Consider the following 11,723-nt stretch of genomic DNA (forward strand, 5'->3'; position numbering starts at 1 on the left):
CTTGAAAGAAACATGATGAGTTGTATGTAAATAGGTGCTTAGCTGATTTTGTTAATTTGTGAACTAATACAGGGAAATAAAGTACAGCAAGGTAAAAAAATGAAGAACTCTGCATTGAAATACTCATTTGTGTGTGTGCACACACGTGCCTGTACACACACGTGTATGTTCATGTGCTCATGCATGCATTCATCATTCCTGCTCTAAGCATCTGTGCCCAAGGTAGTGGTCTACCACTTGAGCCACTGCTACACTTCTGGTTTTTTTTTGAGATAATCACATGTTTTTTCATGATTGGACTGGCTTTGAACAGTGGTCTTCAGATCTCTGCCTCCCGAGTAGCTAGCTAAACTGATTCACTCTCTGTGTAGCTAGCTAAAATTCTGTCTGTCCTCTATGCTTCACTGCTCTTTTATTCTTTTCCTGAGGTAATCACAAGCCTGTTATATAAATGTCTAATTGCTTTGAAAATACTGTTACTGTTTGGCACCAGGGGCTCCAATCTGTACTCTTAATTACTTAGGAGGCTTGAGAAGAGAAACTAGGACAAATTTTAGTGGAGTTCCTTCTCAATCTATAGTTGGGAGCATTGGATCATTTCCACCATCCTGCACTATCTAGAGACTAAGGTTGGAAGGACTGCAGGAACCAGGAAGCTAGACAAGTTGGTGTTCAACTCTTATGCCATTGATGATGGGAAAGATAAAAGGACAGATCAGGTACATATTCTTGTGGAAAGGGAACCCTTATCTTAAAATTAACCACTGAATTAATGCCAGCCTAGCAAGAACAATATCCCAATTTGAAATCCTCACAATTTTCCCAAACCAAAATAAGTACATACATTAACATCCAAAAACTTAGTACAATCTATTCTTTGCTCTAATATCATCTTTATCTGTTTATCATATGACGTGACAGACTAGTTTCTTCATTAAACTTATGATATACTTTAAAAGACCTAGAACATTCTTTCTCACTGATTAAGTGCAAACGAATGGCATATTACCTCATTTCTTACATATTTGACTGCCACTAAAAATCCATTCAATGATTATTATAGTAATGTATTCTGATTTATTACTTTATTTGTAACAGTTGTTAAACATTTTGCTTTTCTGCTGAAGTTTAAGTACTTAAATAGTATCATCAAAGTATATTCCTTGGGTACTTGGGGCAGTTTTTTTATAAAGTTTTTAACTAATGGCTTCTAAGAATTCTTAATTGCTCTATTATTTGTTTTATTTTTAATTTCAATATAATTTTATTGTAAAGGTAATGTACAGAGGGGTTACAGTTACATAAATAAGGTAATGTGTACATTTCTTTTGGAAGGAACATTGTTATCCCCTCGATCGATTTTTTTTATATACTCAAACAATTACCGATGCTTTTGCTGTTGCTATTTATCAAATGTATTTTTGCTTTCTTTGTTCATGCATTTTTATTATAAAATTGATATAAAAAGGGCTTACAGTTATTTAAGTCAACTAAAGATTACACTTCATTTTATTTTCTATATTTCAAATTTTGATCTTGATTACTTATTTTCTTGTTTCCTTAGGATAATTCTTTTTTCAGAGTTGTAGGATTAATTTAATTTTGCATGATTTTTATACATGCAAGTTATTCAGACATATATATGTTGCTTTTAAAATATTTACCATGTGAATATTTAAAATTATTTTCTTAATTTTTATATGGTTGATGAATTTAAATAAATTGATTTTCTTATAGTTCTAAACATATTTTTCCAGGTAACAAATAATTACTATATTTTCAAGAAGCACATACTATATTAAGAAAGGCTTCATTTCTTGGTCAATTTTGTAAATATTTGTAATTGAGTTAAAAAAAAGTTTGAGCTTGTCATGGTGATTTGTGGCTTCCATTTTCTACCTATGGTAGGAAGCGAAAATAGGGTTTGTAATTCGGGAGAGCCTGAGAAACTATGAGACCTTATCATAAAAATATCCAGAGTGAAATGTTTAGAGATATAGCCACCCGTAGCGGGATGTAGAGGACCTGGTTACCATATTGTAAATCTTGGGGTTAAAATACCTGTAACATTAATCTTTTGTCAAAATAAAAGGATACATTTTTCAAAATGTTTATTATTTAAAACATATATGCAAAGTTTCTCATGTCTTCTATTTCTTAATTTTCACATTACTTAGTCTATAAGAATCCAAGTATATTGTGACTATTTGATTTCTACTAAACGTTTAAATAGTACGAGCAATATAATGATTTCATATATTAACTTATTTTTATTATTTGTGATAATTTCCTCTATTTAATATTATGATATCAATATTACAAATGTGTGTATGTGGTGTGTGTGTGTGTGTGTGTGTGTGTGTGTGTGTGTGTGTGTGTGTGTGTGTGTTTATGTGGTTTGTGTGTGTGTGTGCTTTGTGTGTACTTTGTAATTCTTGGGAGATCACACCATTATTTCACATATGCTATGTCAAGATTTTACCACTGAACTATACTGTGTAGTTATAATGGAAATAGTGTTTTAAATTATGACTCTTAAATTTTCATTCCTAGTATATTTTTTTCAAAATTATATATGATACAATGTGATCCATTTTCTATCCATGTTAGCAATTTTTATTGTTATTTAGAAGATTTCCACTGCTTTTTCACTTCCAAATTCTTGTGTTTGTTATTGATAAAGGTTTTACTTTGCTTCTTTTCTATCTTCATTTTTTTGCCTTTAGAGTTCATTTCCTTTATTTCTTTGGAAATTAATAATCATATTCCTATTACAATTTATTTACATTTTAAGAGGTCTATACAATGCTTTATTTTCTACTTTATTTTTCCCATCTTCTCTGACTCTCAGTCCCCACTTTTAGATGGATTAAAAAGAAACTTGATTAAGGACACTTTGATTATTTTCCTGCTTCTCTTCTCTGAAGTCTTTCTGTTTTTGAAACACAATAACAATGACATACAGCTCCTAGGTGGTCCATCATTCTATCCCCTCTCGCTCTCCTCTGTAGTACAGATCAAGTTGTTATCATTCAACTTTATTATGCTGTAGTGTTATCTAAATCTTAACTCATTCCTAAATTCATTTTAGTTGTTTTAAGCATTCTCTAAAGACATTTTTCCCTATATAATATCTGGGGTCTTGTGTTTTCACAAGGTGCAAAATATGAGTGACTATCAAACATCTAGATATCTGTAGTATATTGGTCCACCTGCTCAATAAACTTGTATGCAAACTCAAGGAATACAGGTCAGTTAGAACAATCTTGTAAAATGGTGGAGCTTGAGCCCTCATACTAGATTTGAATCATGTTACCATGTTTATTAGTGAAAGAACCGACACATATAAGAATGTAAAATAATTATCAAAAATGAATTTTTAGTTTTATTGTAAATAGATTTTGAAAAGGATGCCATGACTTAATGAAATAAAAATAGAATCTTAAATGGGTGTTTGGCACTATTGCCTCTCTAGTTTTAAAGAATGATCTTAGACTACTACCACAAACCTTGTACAAAAATTTAAAAGAAAAAAAATGTTTATCAGGAGTTCGGGGAAGATGGAGGAGGAGAAGCTGGAGGCTAAATAATCTCTCGCATAGAGAGCAGTTTTGAGTTCCAGTGAACAGTACTAAGCCAGAGAATCACACCAAGTGTGCCATCACAGGACAAAGAGTAAGGCCAGAGAGGGAAAATCCAGGCAAGGAGACAGATCTGAGCTCTTGCCAGCAGCTGCCACTGCGATGGCAGCAGCGGCAGCGGCAGTCGTACTGCCATACCTGAAACAGAGAGACGCGGCGGGCAAGCGGATTCTACTCAACACCAGCAAGAACCGACAAGGAGCAGACATCTTCATCCTGCAGTTTGCAGACCAGAGACGACCCAGGAACCAAGACTCGGCATGAGTAGAAGCCTGACGTCCTCACTCCTTCTCAGGGAGCAGAGGAGGGAAGGCCACCCCTCCCTTCCCCAGTACCAGAGATCTCCATCTTGGATACCAACAAAGCTCGGTGGAGCTTCTAGCTCCAACTCAGGCCTTGGAATAAAAGGAGTCATTTATCAGGTCACAAGAACTTAACAGCGTGACCTGCCAGACTCAGCTCTACCCAGGGAAAAGTCACCCAGCTCGGGGCCAGCCCTAGGAGTGGTTTTCTTCACTGGGTATTCAGAGCCAGACGCTGCCCCTCCCTTTAGCATCCTTGACAATCAATTGAAAATCAGTAAACAGAAACCCTGAGAGTGGCTCCAAGCTGGGATCTGTGAGTTTCTCACAAACCAGCCACCGGGAAAAGCTACTCTTTGCTGAAAGGCCTCAACTCTACCCAGAACCTAGCTTCATCACAGCATCTCCAAACTTGAGGAAAAAGTCATCTCCCTCTTTTGTGATACTCAAAGCAGACCCCCTCCCATTGAACTAACTTGGGAGGAGGATCACAAAATCCTGGGTAAAGCAGAGCATTTTTCTGCCTGTCCAAACAAACTGACTTAAGAAACCAACCAAACCACAGGACCACAAGCTGACCAGAGACTCCAACCAGAGGCTGATTACAGACACAAGGGAGATACAGGATTTTTCTCAACCCTCCCAAAAGAATCAAAGAACTTTTTTCTTATTCTTCTACTTTATGTACCTTTTATAAAAAAATTTTCTTTTCTAAAACTTTTTTTAATTTTTACCTTTTTTGAAAAAAATTGATTTCTAGTAACTTTTTTTCTCCCTTATAATCTTTATTTTAGGGATACACGCATGTGTACGTTTTTCTTTCTTTTTTTTGCTTTTTTTAAAAAAAAATTCTTTTTGTTTTTTTGCTTAGCTCGATTGAATTTCTGATCTTTTTTTCTTTCTTCCTTATCCTTCTCACCTTTTCTTCTTATTTGTTCTTCTTTATGGGACTTAATTGTTGTTCTGCACATCCTGAGATAAACCAGTAGTTGACTATTAGACCCTATTCCCCATTGTGTACACACTTAATCCATAAATTTATTACTCAATTCAAAACCTCTGAGACTTAAATTCCTTAATAGCAGTACTTCCTCTGTATACCTATATAATATTTTAAGTATTTTTATTTGTAAGTTTTTCACATCTCCTTTATATCCCTCCCCTTCTCTCATTATACTCACGTTCTTTGAATAGTTTGTTCTCGAAACTGCATATTTTTAATGTTTATTTTTCTATTTTTTCTGGTCTCTTTTTTTTCTCTTTCTTCTTGTTTTTTCTCTCTCTACTTTCATCCTATCCAACCTACTTCCTGTTTTGAGATTAGGACTTAGTTAAGTTAACTCCCCCTGTACCTTCCCACATCACTATATTCCTATTTTTTACCCACATCTCTCCCTAAACCTAATAATCTCTGGTTTACCAAATTCTTCTTTGGGGTTCGTAGCCAATTAATATATAGTTGTTTGATGTTGAATAGAGGTATCTGTTGAACTAGATTGTATCTGCAGACTATTGAATGTGCAAATTCAGACTTTGGTTGATGCTTACCTTAAGCTAGTGTTTTAGCACAAAACTGGAGTTATTTTCATCCCAAATGGGCAGAGTAAGCTGGAAAACCACAAGAAAAATGCCAAGTCCGGGTATCTCCGCTACCACTCATGATAATCAGGGGACGGAACAGATAATGAATAATCCAGAGGAGAGTTCCCAAATAGCTCTATAAACACTGCTGGTAAACATGATAAATGAAAACATTGAAAACATACAAAGATCTCTGTATGAGCGTGATAGGGAGAGAGAGGCAAACAAAAGGTTAATGCAGGAAAAGGTTGAAAACCTACAAAGGACTCTGTATGAATGTGATAGGGAGAGAGAGGAGGCAATCCAAAGGTTTGTACAGGAATATCATGAGCATGAGGAAGCTACTCAAAAACTGATACAAGATTTGCATGAGCAGCTTGAGAACACTCAAAGAGAAATGCAGGAATACGTGAGCAGGCTGAGAACACTCAAAGAAAACTACAGGAATGGCATGAACGGGAGGAAGCTAAGCAAAGAGTAATACAGGAATTGAGAGAGCAGGACGAGAATACACAAAGATCACTAAAGGCATTCATGGAATCCATTAACAAAGAGCTGAAGGAAGTCTGGGAGACCACAAAGGGAATGCTGAATGGAACCCAACTGAAGGAATGGAAATCCAAGGAAACCATAAACAATCAATTAAGTGATTTGAGAATAACCACCGAACACCAAATTAAGGAAGTAAAGAAGTTCATACAAGATCTAAAACAAAGCTTCAACAAAGAATTTGAAGCCATCAAAGCTGACCAATTAGAAGGAAAAGAAATAAAAAACAAAGGAGAAAGTCTTGACAGCAGGTTAGACCATGCAGAAGATCGAATCTCAGGGATTGAAGACAGCTTATATATTACAGAAAAAGTATATACAACCATCCAAGACAAGTCCAAGAAATATGATAGTTCTATCCCACACTTGGAAGACACCATCAGAAGGCCTAATATAAGGATAATGGGTGTAGAGGAGCACCTCGAAACACAAGTTAATGGTCTAGGAAATTTGTTTAACAGGATCCTATCAGAGAACTTCCCAAACATGCAAAAAGATAGGCCTATTTAGATACAAGAAGATTTTAGAACTCCAAATAAACCACATCAGAATAGGACATCCCACCATCACATTATAATCCGCACAGGATCAACTCAGACCAAGGAAAAGATCCTTAAAGCTGTCAAGGAGAAAAGATTAATCACCTATAAATGGAAACCAATTAGAATCACCTCAGATTTTCTCAGCAGACACAATCAAAGCAAGAAGAGCTTGGAATGATGTATGCCAAGCCCTAAAAACAAACAACTATCAACCAAGAATACTGTACCCAGCTAAACTCTCCTTCATAACTGAAGGCCAAATAAAAACCTTCCATAGCAAAGAAAAATTGAAACAATACATCTCCACCAAACCAGCCCTACAAAAGATTGTTAAAGATGTCCTACACATAGAAAACCAACAAGACCACAACAAAGGCAAATTAACTGTACCCAAACTGAGAATGCAAGATCCATAGGAAGAACCCAATTTTTGTAACCCCCAAGAAGGTGGATAACATGGCAGGAACTCCCAAATACCTCTCAGTCCTATCTCTTAACATTAACGGATTTAACTCGCCAATTAAGCGACATAGACTATCTAGTTGGATTAAAAAACAAGATCCTTCTATCTTCTGCCTTCAGGAGTCACATCTTGCCAGTAAAAACAAACACATTTTCAATGTTAAAGGTTGGAACAAAATCTACCAATCAAACAGCCCCCATAAACAAGCGGGAGTTGCAATCCTAATATCAGATAAAATAGACTTCAAATTAAAATTTGTGAGAAGAGATAAAGAAGGTCACTACATTCAAATTAAGGGATCTCTCCTTCAGGAAGATATTACAATTCTAAATATCTATTTGTCAAACAACCGAGCACACAAATTTATCCAAGAAACACTACTTTCCCCACTAAATATATCAACTCGGCAAAAACTCAACAGAGAAACCGTATATCTAAACAGCTGCATAGATCAACTAGATTTAACAGACATCTACCGAATATTTCACCCAGCAGCATCAGAATACACGTTTTTCCTCAGGAGCACATGGAACATTTTCTAAAATAGACCACATTTTAGGCCACAAAGCAAACTTGTCCAAATTCAGAAATATTGAAGTTATACCTTGCATTCTCTCTGACAACAAGGGAATAAAATTAGAACTCAACACCAAAAGCCACCAAAGAAAGTCCGATAACACATAAAGGCTGAACAACACACTCCTGAATCACGAGTGGGTAATGGAAGAGATTAGAAAAGAAATTCAAATGTTCATGCTATTCAACAAAAATTAGGACACAAATTACCAGCTCCTCTGGGACACAACAAAGGCAGTGCTCAGAGGCAAGTTTATAGCTCTGAGCTCCTACATCAACAAATTGGAGAGATCTGAAACCAACAATTTAATGACACATCTAAACCTCCTTGTAAAAGAGCAACAAGATAAACCCCAATCCAATAGACGGAAAGAAATAATCAAAATTAAATCAGAATTAAATGAATTAGAATCCAAAAAAACTATAGAAAGAATCAACAAAACAAAGAGTTGGTTCTTCGAAAAACTTAACAAAATTGACAGACCCTTAGCAAATCTTATCAGAAAAAGAAGAGAGCATATCGAAATTAATAAACTCAGAGATGAGAATGGAAACATCACCACAGAAGTAACCATGATTCAGAACATTATAAGGGAATACTTCTCAAAACATTATACTAACAATTTTGTGAACTTGACAGAAATGGACCTTTTCCTAGGAAATATTGCCATGCATGAGTTAAACCATCTTAACAGGCCCATATCAAGCATTGAAATAGAAACAGCAATAAGAGACCTTCCAGCTAAGAAAAGTCCAGGACCAGATGGTTTTACAGCGGAATTTTACAAGGCCTTCAAAGCAGAGCTCACACCAATACTCCTCCAACTCTTCAATGAAATTGAAAGAGAATGTTCACTACCGAACACATTCTATGAAGCCATCTGAACCCTCATCCCAAAACCAGGCAGGGACTCATCAAAGAAAGAGGACTATAGACCCATTTCTTTGATGAATATTGATGCAAAACTTCTCAACAAAATTTTGGCCAATATATTTCAACAATTCATCCAAAAAATCATACACCACGATCAAACAGGATTCATTTCAGGGATGCAAAGCTGGTTGAATATATGCAAATCAATTACTATTATTCATCACATCAACAGGAGCAAGAATAAGAACCACATGGTTATTTCAATAGATGCAGAAAAAGCATTCGACAAGATCCAACATCCCTTCAGGATGAAGGTTTTGGAAAAATTAGGAATCCATGGAACATTCCTCAATACAATAAAGGCTGTATATGACAAACCTACAGCCAGCATTATACTCAATGGTGAAAAACTAAAGCCATTTTCTCTTAACTCAAGAAAAAGAAAAGGATGCCCACTCTCTCCACTTCTCTTCAATCTAGTATTAGAATGCCTAGCTACAGCAATAAGACAAGATGCAGACATAAAGGGGATCCAAATAGGGAAAGAAGAAATAAAACTCTCCCTCTTTGCAGATGACATGATCTTGTATTTAAAGAATCCCATAGACTCCACTCCCAAATTACTCAAGCTGATTCAAAACTTTTGCAAAGTACCAGGTTATAAAATTAACACCCAAAAATCAATGGCTTTTCTGTATACCAACAATGAGAAAAGTGTGGCTGAAATTAGGAAAGCAACTCCATTTGTAATACCCCACAAAAAATAAAATACCTAGGAATTAACTTAACTAAAGAAGTGAAGGACCTCTATGATGAAAACTTTAAAATCTTGAAAAAGGAAATCAACACAGAACTAAAAAAATGGCAAAGCCTCCCATGCTCCTGGATTGGAAAGATTAACATCGTGAAAATGGCAATACTTCCCAAAGCTATCTACAAATTCAACGCAATACCTATCAAAATTCCAACCTCATTCTTCAAGGAAATAGAAGAGGCAATCCAAAAATTCATATGGAACAATAAAAGACCCCGAATAGCAAAAACGCTCCACAATGGAAAGAACACTGCTGGAGGAATATCAATACCAAATTTCACACTCTATTATAAAGCCATAGTAATCAAAACAGCTTGGTGTTGGATAAGAACAGACCTCAGGAGCAATGGAATAGAATTGAAAACCCAGAAATGAACCTACAGACCTATAGCCATCTAATCTTCGGTAAGGGAACTAAAACAATAGAATGGAAGAAAGACAGCCTCTTCAGTAAATGGTGCTGGCAAAATTGGTTAACTACATGTAGAAAAATAAAGCTAGTTCCTTATATATCACCCTGCACCAGAATCAACTCCAAATGGAGCAAAGAACTTGAAGTCAAAGCAGACACTCTGAAAACATTGCAGGATGGAATAGGAGAAACCCTAGGTCTCCTTGGCTAGGGCCGAAATTTTCTGAATAGAGACCCGGAAACACAACAAATCAAAGAAAGGTTGCACAAATGGGATTGCATAAAGTTGCAAAGCTTCTGCAGGGCAAATGACAGAGCTAGCAAGATCAATAGAAAGCCCACGGATTGGGAGAAGATCTTTACTATCCATTCAACGCACAAGGGTCTCATATCTAAAATATACTTGGAACTCAAAAAATTAAACCCCCCAACAACAAATCCTGAAAGAAACAACTGCCCAATAAATAAGTGGGCTAAAGACTTGAAGAGAAATTTCTCTGAAGAAGAAAGAAGGATGGCCAATAGACACATGAAGAAATGCTCAACCTCCCTAGCCATAAAAGAAATGCAAATCAAAACAACATTGAGATACCACCTCACCCCAGTAAGAATGGCTGTAATCAAGAACTCTAACAACAACAGTTGCTGGAGGGGATGTGGACAGAAGGGAACCTTACTTCATTTTTGGTGGGAGTGTAAACTTGTTCAACCACTTTGGATAGCAGTATGGAAGTTCCTGAAAGACTTCACGTAGAGCTCCCCTATGACCCAGCAATCCCACTTTTGGGCATTTACCCAAATGTTTACAAACAAGACCACACTAAAGATACCAGCACAACTATGTTTATTGCAGCATTATTTACCATAGCTAACTTATGGAACCAATCCAGATGCCCCTCAGTAAATGAATGGATCAAGAAATTATGGTATATATACACAATGGAATTCTATGCCTCCATCAGAATGAATGGCATTGCCCCATTTGGTAGGAAATAGAAAGGCTTGGAAAAAATTATATTAAGTGAAGTAAGCCAAGCCCAAAGAAACATAGGTCCCATGTTTTCCCTTATTTGCAATATCTAGTATATGTATGAGTCAAGCAGAAAAGGTCACATAATGTGATGTTAGGAAAATGAACCCTTAGATATGTATTTAAATGTTTTTTTCTTTCATGCATTTGTTTCTACCACATTTATAAGATTATTTCTTTGTTGCTTTGTATGTCCCTCCCCCACATTATAAGTCCTGCTTTCACTATATTTGATGTCGGTATAATTTGTGGAGGAGTTGGGGGAAACAAATCGTTTAAGGATACAGGTGGACCCATTGCAACAATGAGAAGTACAAGTTGTCATGTCGAAAACGAACTTTACAACTTTGGTGTGTGTGTGGGAAGATTTGGTGGGGGCGGGGGGAGGCTGGGAAGGGATGTGAACCGTAAACAAAGGAGGAGGCTGCAATGCTTGATAAGAAATGTACTCATTTTCTTGCCCATGTTATTGTAACCCCTCTGTACAGTATGTTCATAAAAATAAAAATTAAAATTAAAAATGATTATCAAACTAAATGTGAGTTGTAAAAACCTACAAAACATAAATGTAAAATTTCATGACAATGGATCGTAAAGGTTTCCAAAAATTTGACATGGAAAGCATTAGTGGTTAAAGAAAAGCAAGAATAAACTAATACCAACTGATAACCTTTCTTAATTCTATGAAAGTAGTGAAAACATTTCCAACAGATAGAGGGCACATATTTGTTAATGCTACAATGATCCTGAATCTTAAGTTCTTTTATATCTTCTAATTCTGTATGAATTTTTCCCGAACAGAATATTTCTACAAAGAATATATGTAAATTAATAGTCAATAAGAGGGGCATATGAATTAAGCTCCTCTTTAGTATCCAAGAAAAAAGAAAAAGAAAACTCATTAGTATGACCATAATATAAAAAGATGACACAAAATAT

Source organism: Dipodomys spectabilis, unplaced genomic scaffold (assembly GCF_019054845.1).
Source record: "Dipodomys spectabilis isolate Male_0828 unplaced genomic scaffold, ASM1905484v1 ptg000301l, whole genome shotgun sequence".
Classification (NCBI taxonomy): domain Eukaryota; kingdom Metazoa; phylum Chordata; class Mammalia; order Rodentia; family Heteromyidae; genus Dipodomys; species Dipodomys spectabilis.